This window comes from Amphiura filiformis, chromosome 7 (genome assembly GCF_039555335.1).
Source record: "Amphiura filiformis chromosome 7, Afil_fr2py, whole genome shotgun sequence".
Classification (NCBI taxonomy): Eukaryota; Metazoa; Echinodermata; class Ophiuroidea; order Amphilepidida; family Amphiuridae; genus Amphiura; species Amphiura filiformis.
The window spans coordinates 13,182,951-13,195,117 of NC_092634.1; positions in this window are offsets into that span (position 1 = coordinate 13,182,951).

Consider the following 12,167-nt stretch of genomic DNA (forward strand, 5'->3'; position numbering starts at 1 on the left):
TTTTAAATATTCACATGTTTAAGGGACATTACCAACTACCGTATTTCTTAGAATAGTCACCTTCAAGGCTTCAGTGGCGTTGCATTTTCCAAAAGGGGGTGTTTATTAAAGGTCTTGGTTAGAACGGTAATTCACATTAAAATCATGAGGTATATATATATATAAGCTTAAAACTCACGCTGAAATGATGAACTATGAATTAGGAACAATGACTTCCAGTTCACTTTCGTGTTTACGATAAGATTTTTGCCAACTTACTACTGACACCATGTGTGCACCTTGCTAAGCTTACTACACAAGATAACTTGGAAATATCAGCATTCTTGAAACATCTTGGTGGTAGCATTTGTTTGAAGGGGCGACTATTCAAGACAATATGGTATTTGTTTCTGTGGACCAAGACTTTTTCTTGTATATATGTACTTCTGGTGACTGCCTCTGCCCCGCCCAAATGAGTAGAAAATATTGGTGTTACGTAACCATGGTTATCTTCAGTTCGCACTGATAATATTTTTGTGTGACTTGCATCAAAGAAAGAGGACATTTTAAATTTCATACATGTTGGTAGTCGAGCTTTGGAGAAAATTTGCAATTACTACATGTCCAATTTTTCATGAAAATGGAAATTACATGGTGCTATGTAATCCAGTTTATCTCTAGATTGCGCAAGCAAATTGTGCTGCAGTTTGCACCCGAAAAAGATGGTGTTCTTATTAACATTGCAACCACCAAATATCATTAACATCGTCATCATCTTCAGGAGACAAATTTAAATCATCTTTAATGCACATTTGTACTGGGATCACTATGCATGCAGTGTTACGAGGGTATTTTTTTTGACCAGGAGTATATATACAGATAGAAGAAGATACTTAAGCTGCTTTATTTAAGGAACAACCCAAAAGTTTGATGATGTCTTAAAATGAAAGTGCTTTCGTCATGAGTCCGACCTCCTCCCTCCCTGTAACTTATTAAAAATTCCAACCTCAAAAGATCAAGATCAACTTTGATATTTTAAAGGAGTATTTCATGATTGTTATGACATTTTTCAGTACACATCCACAAAAAAAGCTTATTCCCAAAATTTCAGTTGATTCCAATTTTGGATTTGTGAATTATGCATGATTAAGTGTATTACACTGCTCTGTAGACAATGTGTTGTAATTTCATTCAAGTGTACCAAAACGTAATTCAAATTTCACGATATTTTTGCTAAATGAATTAATCTGCAAGAAATTGCTTTTTACATAAACATTATGTAGCCAGAGGTTTCCAGTTTTATAAAAATCTCCTTTTTTTGTTGAGAAAAGTGGGGGATAATGCTGTGGATCACAAAATGCCCTTTTAACTAGTTTCTTTTCAAATGTAATCAGACTTTTGACTATAGGACATCATTAAACTTTTGGTTTGTTCCTTACTTATAAAAAAAAACTTTGACAGTCATTTAGTAAACACATCAAAAGAAATAAGTCCCCCTCTGAAAATTTCGTCATAACATCGTAAAAGTAAAACTTTGTACCAATAAAACTTACTTAGAAATATATAAATTATATGATTGTTTACTAAGTGTTTTGTGAAAAATAAAGATGTCCATGTCTTCATGGCTGAATGAACCCAAATTGAACACAAAAACTGCCCTTTCCAAAAGTCACAAAGTAGGCCTATGCTTGTTAACTGCAAGGCGTATTGGGACAAGGAGTGGAACTGGCCATCTTACAACTCACTGTGCTGAACTCTGCACCAAGGGGATTTGCATGGCTGAATGATCAAGAATCGATACACATTACAGTAAATGTTCACTTGGTGAGGATTTTAAACTGCTCTCAAACACATGGGGTTTTCCATTAGTAACAAGCCATGAATCAACTTTTGTGACAAGCATAGGCCTACTTTGTGACTTTTGAAAAGGGCAGTTTTGCCCTCAATTTAGGCTCATTCAGCCATGAAGTCATGGAAATCTCTCATTTTCACACAGCACTTAGTAAACAGTCATATAATTATTTCAAAGTTAGTTTTATTGGTACAAAACGAAACCTTACAATGTTATGTTGACATGTTCAGAGGGGGACTTATTTCTTTTGATATGTTTATGTTCTACCTCCACTGTGTTACTACCGCAATAACTTTTGTCTAATTCAGTTTGTTTGTTTTTTTTTTTTTTTTTTTTGGGGCGGTTACAGGCAGTGCAAAATGAATCTTTTGTCACATATTCAGTTGTAATCCTGTCATTAATAATTCTTGCCCATTTCAAAGGCTTCTTCCTGAATTTATTTATAAAGTCACAAAAAATATATGTAATATTTGTAAACTCGGGGATTTATGGAAAAGAAATATAAATACGGCCTCGGGCACAATCCAAGAAATGTAAATATTCATTTTTGTTCAAATAACGATAAGTGTGGAATAATTGGTCATCTCCTGCACAGTCCTGCTTCCTTCAAAAGACTCGGTGATTATGATTTAAATATATATATATATTTCCTGCTGCTTATATATAGATGTTTTTAATTTGAAATTGTATCTTTGGTTTAGTCACATGTATGAATTATTTGTTGTAAACACAGCCCCAGGAAGGTCAAGGGCGGCTCTGAGCCTTTCCGTGTATAAATGAATTTGAAGTTGAATTTAATGTGACAACTCAGTCAAAATTTAACTTTCGGCTCTTGACAAGATTTGAATGGGAAGATGAAAGAGCAATAATCTTTATATCTATACATAAATATAAATATAAGTACTACGGAAGGATGTACACATGTATGAATGCAATATGCAGCTGATGTGATAAATGGTAATATGCATCATTGGTAAAATATCAGATTGGCAAAATTAGTTAATGCTTACCAATAATAATAAGTACTACGGACGGATGTACACAAGTATGTGGGAGCACGTGTGGCTGAGTGGATAAGGTGCCCGACTCATAATACATAGGTTGTGAGTTCGAGCCCCGCTTGTGCCAACGTGTTGTGTCCTTAGGCAAGGCACTTATCCTCATTGCCTACTGGGGGATGTGGTTGGGTTGGATTGGACGGTATAGTTGTTTGTTTCAATGTTGCAATATTGGCGCTGATTAAGCTGCTGCCTGCAAATTGCATTGTGTCTGTTTAGGTGTATTTAATGTTTAATTCTAGCAATTTGACCTGCGGGTCACCATTAGAGTTTGAAATAAAACCTTCCTTTAACCTTCCTTTATGAATGCAATATGCAGCTGAAGTGATAAATAAGTAATGCTGCACAGATAATCGGAAGGAATATTAGATCGGCCTGATATATGCATCATCGATAAAATATTGGATTGGCAAAATTAGTTAATGCTTACCAATAATACTTACTGATATGTGAAAAGCTATTTTTATGTGCATTTCGATGCAAAAGTTTGTTAGAAAATTATGAGGTTAAATATAGTTGAACCATCTACCCATAATACACAGTCGATTCCATATAACATTGGTAATCCGTTTCTGACTAGTCCTGTTTTTCATGACTTTTTCGCGCAATAAAATATTGGATTGGAATGGATAGTTTGGTTCAGCCCTGTAATAGCAGTGGCAGTGCTGGGGGGGGGGGCATTGGGGAAAATTCCCCCAGTCAGAACTGTTGCCCCCCAGTAGAAACTCAAAATTACAAAAATTTACACTTTTTGCAGCAATTTTGTCCAAAATTTGTTGATTTTTCCCCCCTGAAATTCACTTTGCTCCCCCATGCCTAATAGCATGGATACAATTTTTTGAAACCTTCAATGATCCCTGGCAAAACAACCTTGCCATTCTCAGACATACGTATGCTGAAATACATAATGGTTGTACATCTGACAGCAATTCATATGCTGCACACAAGATGGCTTAGAAACTGAATGCATCAAAAATATACATACCTTTGTTTTGATCAGATCGGCATCCTTTTCAAGTGTCATGAAGTACATGTATGAAGAAGTTGTTGTGTTTTCTTACAATGCATCTTGCAAGCATCACATTTTTGATGAATCTTGTAGCTGTAATTCATTAAGTCACCTGATCAAATACAAATGAGTTACGCTACAGGTACTTGTTGAACAGGAAGTTACAATCACACCACCAACGAAGAAACAAGAATAGATTTCCCTATACTGAGTCTCATCATACAACAGACTGCATACCATGCGGTGTGCATTTTCTGTTTTCAGGTGTGATTTGGCATATGTGATGTGATCAAGCAAAATTAGTCAGAAGTCGGAAATATTAATTTTCAGATAAAGCCAAACAAAGGAAATCATTTCTCTTGCTAGCATTGTTTTGGATACACTTCAACTGTTCATATTTTTAGAACTAAATGTTCAATTTCAATGGGGTTTTCTGCAAAATGTAGCTTTACAAATGCCTTATACAATCATGTAGAAAACTGAAAATTGAATATGCCTGACTTCAGACTGATTTTGCTTGGTCACACCACATATATGCTGAATAATTAAGTATATTTGTCTGTTAAAATCATGTTATGCATGAATTCTTTTGAATAAGAGAACTGGGATCAGCAATTATTTAACAGTGGCCCTCTTAAGATGAATTTATACTCGATCGCTGAGCAATTGCGATGCACTGCTTTTGAAAAGCGATGGGCAATCGCCGAATTTTGTGATGCAACGATTGTTGCTTTTGCATTTATACTATCACGACGATCGCAATTGCAGGCGACAATTAAAATATTCAAAAGGCCACAAAATATATTTTGTAGAACACCCATTGCTGTCAATAATTAGGGAGCGATCGTTATTTATGGCAGGGGGAATGGGAAAATTTAGGGGGGAACACAAATTATTTTGGGGGTCTTGAGGGGGAACCTGAAATTTTTAGTTGAACCAGGAGGGGGGATTGTTAAGTTTTAAATGGAGAAAATTGAGCGGATACGAGGGGGAACGCGAAATTTTTTGTCGATATTTTTTCCAAAACGCCCATCCCCCTGCCGTAAATAACGATCGGTCCCTTATTGCTTTGAATTAAGTCATCTCTGCAAAAGCTATAAATTCAGCTTTAGGCGATGGAAAAAAACCTGTTTTACAGGCCGAACGACCCAGATTTTGCATTTGGGAGAATTTTTTTAACTTTTTGTTAAAATCATGTAAAATCTGCAGATTTTTGGCATAAATTTACTGATTTTGAAGAAAAAATGAGAACATTTTTCAAAATATGTTTGCAAAAAATCATCAAAATTTTGCCAGATTTGTCAAGTTTGTGGTGAGATTTTAGGGTCATTTTATCCTCCAGAAAAAAAATCCCAACTGAAAGGTCCATCCGCCCATAAAACAGGTTGGTTTTTTTTCGTCGCCTTATAGCACAAATTGCCAATGGAAATGATGGGCAGATAAGTCTTGCCAATTATCCTGCAAGGCTTCAGCAGTGCATATTGTTATGATTTTGTCAGGATGCTGCATAGCTATTCGTTTGTTTGTTAAAATCATTTTACACAAGAACTCTCTTGAATTAGAGATTAGTTGTATTCAGACATCCATAGAATTCTTGGGGATCGGCATGCTCAAGAATTACTATTCCTAAGTCAATCCCAAGTGTGTGTCCACATCGACTCAATTGAAGCGGGGAATCCTCAAGTTTTGCAGTGCGATGACGTTAGCTCTTGATTTACAATCGGAATGACCCATCGTGTGGAATCCCCCTAAATTTCATGGGGATAAATTTCACATAGCTACCTCATAAGTTTCAAATTTCTACCTCACATAGCATTGCCCTACAATGTATGAACATGAAGTGTGAGTTGGCCTAGTCCTTGACAAAGACCCTCTTAATCCATTCCGAGGGATGAGCGGAGCAATGATAGCATGACAGAGGGGTAAAGCCCTAATATAGAAAGTTCAAACTAAATTTCTTGGGGATAAATTTGGGGGAAAACTTAGGAAGTGGAATCCTTGAGACAGTTCAAACGGCGGTTTCACCAAGTTTGTGTTCGAGAACCATGTTGATTAAGCAAAAGCCCTCTGTGTGGATGTGAAATGTATTTATTCAGCGTACATATAGTAAGTCAGCTATAAAGTGGGTGGCATATCCAGGTTTAGTTGACTGTTGTCTTATTCATGTGTAATATGATTTTAATAAACAGATAGATCACTATTTGTGACATGATCAAGGGGAATGAGTCGGATGTCGCTAATATTGTTTTTGAGATATTGGCAAAAACAGTGTTCAAATTCTTTTGTTTTATATTGTTTTCAGCCATTGATAAATTGCTCATAACTCGGTAACCAAATGTGAGTTTTTGATGGGGTTTGCATTAAAATGTAGCATTTGTAAACTGCCAGAAAATTATGTAAAAAACTTCTAATTGAAAATTGCTGACATGTGACTCATTCCCCTTCATGTCACATTTAGCACTCATAACAATAATTAGAATTGTTGCCTTATAGGATTGTTGCCTTATAACATTTCTAAAAATTATAGTTGGGTGATTTTATTACAGATATAAGTTAAAAACTGTCAATGTTTGTACAGCTGTCTGTATCAGTAATATAGTTGAATTTTTTTGTTTTTGTGGAGGGTGTCTGCTTTTCGTCTCTTTCGTCAAAAAACCCTCATTTAGAGGTATTATGTTTGTAAATAAAATTTTATGGTATGTGGCGATATATGTAGATAAACAGACCGTAAAAGAATGAAGGTACCAGTTATTTTCATCCCGGTGTATCCTACACAAGTCATAATTAGAACCAGCATCCAATAGCTGCATCTTTTAGCTCAGATATAATACCTTGTCTGTTGAAATCGTCAAGAAATGAGACACAATGATCCAAAATCCCATGGAAGAGGCAAATTCAAAAGTTTGTTCCATTGGTTGCTCTATTGATTTGTACAGGAAGTGTTCTTGAATAAGAGAACTACATGTAGCGCTGTTCTTTCCATTGATTAGGACAAAAAAGGTTTGTCTCAAAGCTCACACTTTTTGACATTACTGCGCAATTTACTGCGTAATTTGCTTTGTACTTCAAAGTGGACTTAAACTTCAATTTTGTACTACAGGCTTCCAGCCCATCACCCTTGCAACAAGCATATGTATTTATACTGAATTTTTATCAAGATTTTGTTGCCAAAGAGTTTAAACTTTATATGGTCAGGTTGACACAAGTACAAAATGTAAGGCAGATGAACGTCATATATATTTTCTCTTGTCCCACTTGCTGCAACACGTGTACAGATCTAAAAAAAAAAGAAAGAAAAAAAAAAAGAAATCGACCTACCGACCCACTCCTTTCTACCCCATGTCTGGGCAAACAAACACTTTCTTTTTTTTGGCCTTGCTTACTTATTGGCTGCTGGTTTTAATTTTAACATATTTGTCTTTATTTAAGATATACAGGGATGAACATCACTGGTACCTTCATTCTTTTGTGGTCTGTACAATGTATATACATATTAATTATATGAAGATGATAGATTGTGCCTTTCTCATAAATCATTCTGTGGTCTATGTTGTAATATAATGAGAATACCTAGAATCACTGTGGTAAAAACACCTTGTGCATTAATATACTGGTGTATTTATATACATGGGCAAATTTTCATGTTGTTCACCTCCTTGAATTAAATTTGTGAAATAAAACTTTTGGTGTGAAAAACAAGATCTTCAGGTTTGGTTTTCATTTATTTGGTCAAAACTGAAATCTATTTTGCTGACAAAATGACATCCCCTTTAAATCCACTGTGACTGCATGGTTTTCAGTTGATAGTGTGCATTCACCATAGAAGTGACGTAATAATCGGATTAACTACCATAGCAATAGATGAATACAATTTTAGAGTAGATCACCCTGCACTACAAGCAGATTGCACTAATCACCTGTGTAATGTCAGCAAACATAGAATGCAATACCGCTCTTTTTAAAGTTACTTATCTTACAGGTGCGAGTGATCAGCCTTTCTTTGACATGTACGGTGCAATGCATAGGTACCGTGTGAACGTTGTAGTGCAGGGTGATATATTCAAATTGTATTCCTCTATTGCTATGGTAGTTAATCTGATTAATTCTGTCACTTCTACGGTAAATAGAATCACAAACCTTGCATTTGTGTTAGGATAGGGTGACACCACACTGAAGCCAGATCCTTATCAATCAGCATCAATATGTGCTCCAGAGTCTGCATTAATAATAGCTGTCTACACGGCACTCAGATCCATCACATACTGTGTTACATTGCGTGTGTATGTAGGGCACTCATGTCACGGTGCCATCTATGTGCACAAGAGAAATTCACATTGATGTGCATCAATCCACATACTAGGTGTGCGAATCTCCTCCCATTGATAAGACTGCAGGTGGAATGTACTCCCTTAAAGATGTTAAGTCTCTATTTCCAAACAACCGATCACAACGCCGCTAATCTCTACAACGTCCGCAATGAAGTGATATAAACTCATCGTGCATCCACTCGTTGCGAAATGATCATCTGATGTCAGTCTGTATGATCACACTGACCTCATAGGCAAGGGACAGCCTATTTATTTAATAATCACACAAAGAGGTACAGGGCAACCTACTTTCTTGCAAACAGTTGCATCGGCAGATAGGCGAGGTCTGCTTGTTATCTGTTGACATTGGGCAATCTTCAGTGAACAGCTCTTTTCAGAGCCACCGCTTAGTTTTCTCTGTTGACAAGGGGCGGTCTTCAGTGAATGGCTCTTTTCAGAGCCACCTAAAACTTTTTGAACAATTTGACCATACAGGGCTGCAATATAATCAAAATGGGGTAATGCGAGAGCATTTGCCAGCATGGTCAGAGTTGACTGTGGAAGATAATACTTAATACGATTTATGGCACCACATCTTTTAGAAATATTTTTAGAAACATAGTTGATATGGTTAGACCATGTTAAGTTTGAATCAAATATAACACCAAGTTATTTGAATTGATCAACTTTTTCAATGGTTTGATCACAATAACTTAATATCATCAAATTTAGAAAGAACATGCCATGTACCAAATATCATAAATTTAGTCTTTTTGATATTCAAAGTTAAGTGGTTTTTTTAAAAACCAATCAGCAATATTATTCAAATTATTTTCAAGATCAGTTTGAAGTTGGGATGCAGTTTCTGAAGAACAAAGAAGGGTGGTATCATCAGCATACATGACAGATTTACATGATACACTTTGTGGTAAAGTATTTACAAAAATTATGAAGAGAAGTGGTCCTAAGCAAGACCATTGAGGTATACCTATGTTAACAGGTTTAAAGTCAGAAAGAACAGAGTTAATATTTACACACTGATTTCTATTACTCAGATACGATTTGAACCATTCAAGTTCGTACCCGTTAACACCATATATGACTTTAATTTACAGTGTCAAAGGCTTTCTTCAAGTCAAGAAAAATAGCACCTATGGCACGACGATTGTTCATATTTTTCAAAATATAATCTTGAACATCAAGTAAAGTAGTGGCACAAGAATGATCTGACGAAAACCAGATTGACTTGGGGAAAGAATGCCTTTGACACTGAGATAGTCATAAAGTTGATTATAAAAAGTCACAGAAGCAGTCCCAAATTTGAAAAGTAACACGAAAGGTGTATTGTACAGATTGCAAAAGATTCAAATACCCGAGCCCCAGACTTGAGCTCAGTATTATTATGACTTACATACAAACTTATTGAGATAAAGAAAAGAAAGACAACAAGCTTGTTGGAACTATTTCGAGGGCAGCATATTAGTCCGAAGGGTCATTATTAGTACAAAAGGGTTTTATGGTTTTTAGGTTTAGGGTTTACAACTGGGTTAGTGTTAGAAATATGGTTATGCTAGGGCTAGGTTCCGGGGTATATTAAGGGTTAGGATTAGGACTTGTTATAGGGTTTAGGGTGAAGTTGAAGGTTAGATTTCAAATGAAATCCATTCCAGTTATCCATTCAGGTAACCCAATTTGAAATTCACACTCACTGTGTGGAAGATTAAGGCCATGTCTATTGGGGTGTGGATTTCAACCGGAATAGCCTAATATGAAATGTTTGTCCTGGTGGTTTAGGGGAATTGGTGCAATAGATCATGAAAATCATGTTGAAGTTGTCATATTTGGCAGATGGGTAGTATTTATAGTGCTAATTAATTTAGGTTAGGGAGACATTTTAACAGTACCCTCATTTTAGTAGAAAAAGGTAGTTGAACTTTGCACAGACCTGTTCAAAACTCACACCATCATCGTGATTCTCTGGTAATAAGGATTCAGAAAAAGTACTTTGACCCATGTACGATGTACGGTTATGGAGTTATGGGCAAAAGAGTAACATTGTGACGTCATAGTGACGTTATTCATCTTTTTATGTCTTTTCAATTTTTTAAAATTCTGTAAACTGAACATTTGTGTGAAAATTGAGGGCGCTATTTAAAGATTTCAAATTTAAATTAGCCAAATAATATGAGTTATACCTTACATATCACGATGAAATTTTTGTTGTTGAAAATTCACTTGTCATTTTTTAGTCTGTTTGCCTATGTTCTAATACAAGGACGCTAAAACATGTCATAACACACAAACCTTTGGTCCCCCCTTTCTATTATTTCTCATGACATAGCTTTAAGTTGTAAGCAAATACAAATAATCAAATTAAATTACTCAGGGCACATCTTAACTTCAATATGTGTATTAAAATTATTAGTACCCTTCAGCTGTGTTGTATAATAAAACCCCTGCTTCGTACCCGGGCTTCGTCCAAATTGAATATTCTCTTGAAATGACTAATTTATAGTCTTATGACATTTATTACTTAAATCTACAAGTAAGATGAATGTTAATGTGCATTTTGATGTGGCAGTCTTTGCCATGCTCACTGGATACTGATGATGGATACCAATCATTTTGATACACTCTGTATTATGATGAAAAGGAAGGTTGACGTTTCCGATGTACTTGATTACTTGGTTATGAATTCTCGACGACATCGATATCAAACAATTTATTGTACTTAGGCATTTGCTGTTTTTATGAGAAGTGAGGAGCCCATTACACGCTAATATTTGTTTTAGAGACAAAATGTAGGTCGTACATGAAATTAACCGAATGCATACTTGCTCAATTTGATCATTTAGTCACAGACTAGAAGCTATTCTTTTTTTATGAGCAACATAATTACTATTGGCAACTGTGTAAATGTAGAGTTGAATTCCAAAGCTGTCTGAGAGGCACGTTTTTGAAAATGGCTTTCATGTGAATTGACGTGTATGATATAGGGCTGCTACCATATTATTGATAATGCTTTTGGTAAAAACGTTTACCACCACTAAAAAAAATCGTACACAAAATTATTTTCCTTGCAAACAGCTTACATTCGCGCACCTTCCTGGCAAAATATCCATGGACATTTTGTAGCACAATTTATTTGTTCTTAGGGATGAGTCGACCGGCGGTCGACCGCCACGGCGGTTCCGGGCGGTTCTGTCCGGTTGGAGCCGGTTTCTATTGTTCTAAACAATGGAACGCGTTTCAACCGCTGGTCAAACGGCGGTCGAGTTTTGATATCATCCCTTAAAGAATAAAAAGTCAATAAAACCTGTCATGTTATTCTACATAGCCTTGAGCGAATCATCATTCAAGCAGCTTCTGAGTCTGGAACAAAACGTTACTATTACTTTATTACGTGAATATTGCACTGCGAAATTTAAAAACTTCTTTTGTATACTTTCAGTTTCAGCAAGGTATCTTCAGACCTGATAGTCTGTGGTTTTCGATTATGTAACAAACTGAAATGAGAACCAAAAACGTTTTCTACAAAGTTTGTAACAAAGGGTAGAAACAAAGATATCGATAATGATGTCAGTCAAGGGCTTAGGCAAGATAATAGGTAACCACGTGACCAAAACCAAAACTAAAACTCAATATTTGAAATGACCGATTGTATTCAATCTATGATTGCACACATACACATACATGACAGGTGATGAGTGCAGCGGCTGCAGCCTACTTATAGTGTAGGGCAATACATTCAAAAATTGTTTTCACCTATTGCTATGGTAATTAATCCTGTTACATCACTACTTTCACGGCGAATAGCTTTTAGCGAGTCGTCAATCAAGAAGATCTCATGTCAGGAAAAACCATATTAGAAACGGATACGAGTATGCTTGCAGTAACAATTATAATAGCATTTCCGTTTCTGAGTCGAGCCACGGTGCGTATGCCTGCCAATAGGCATTCAT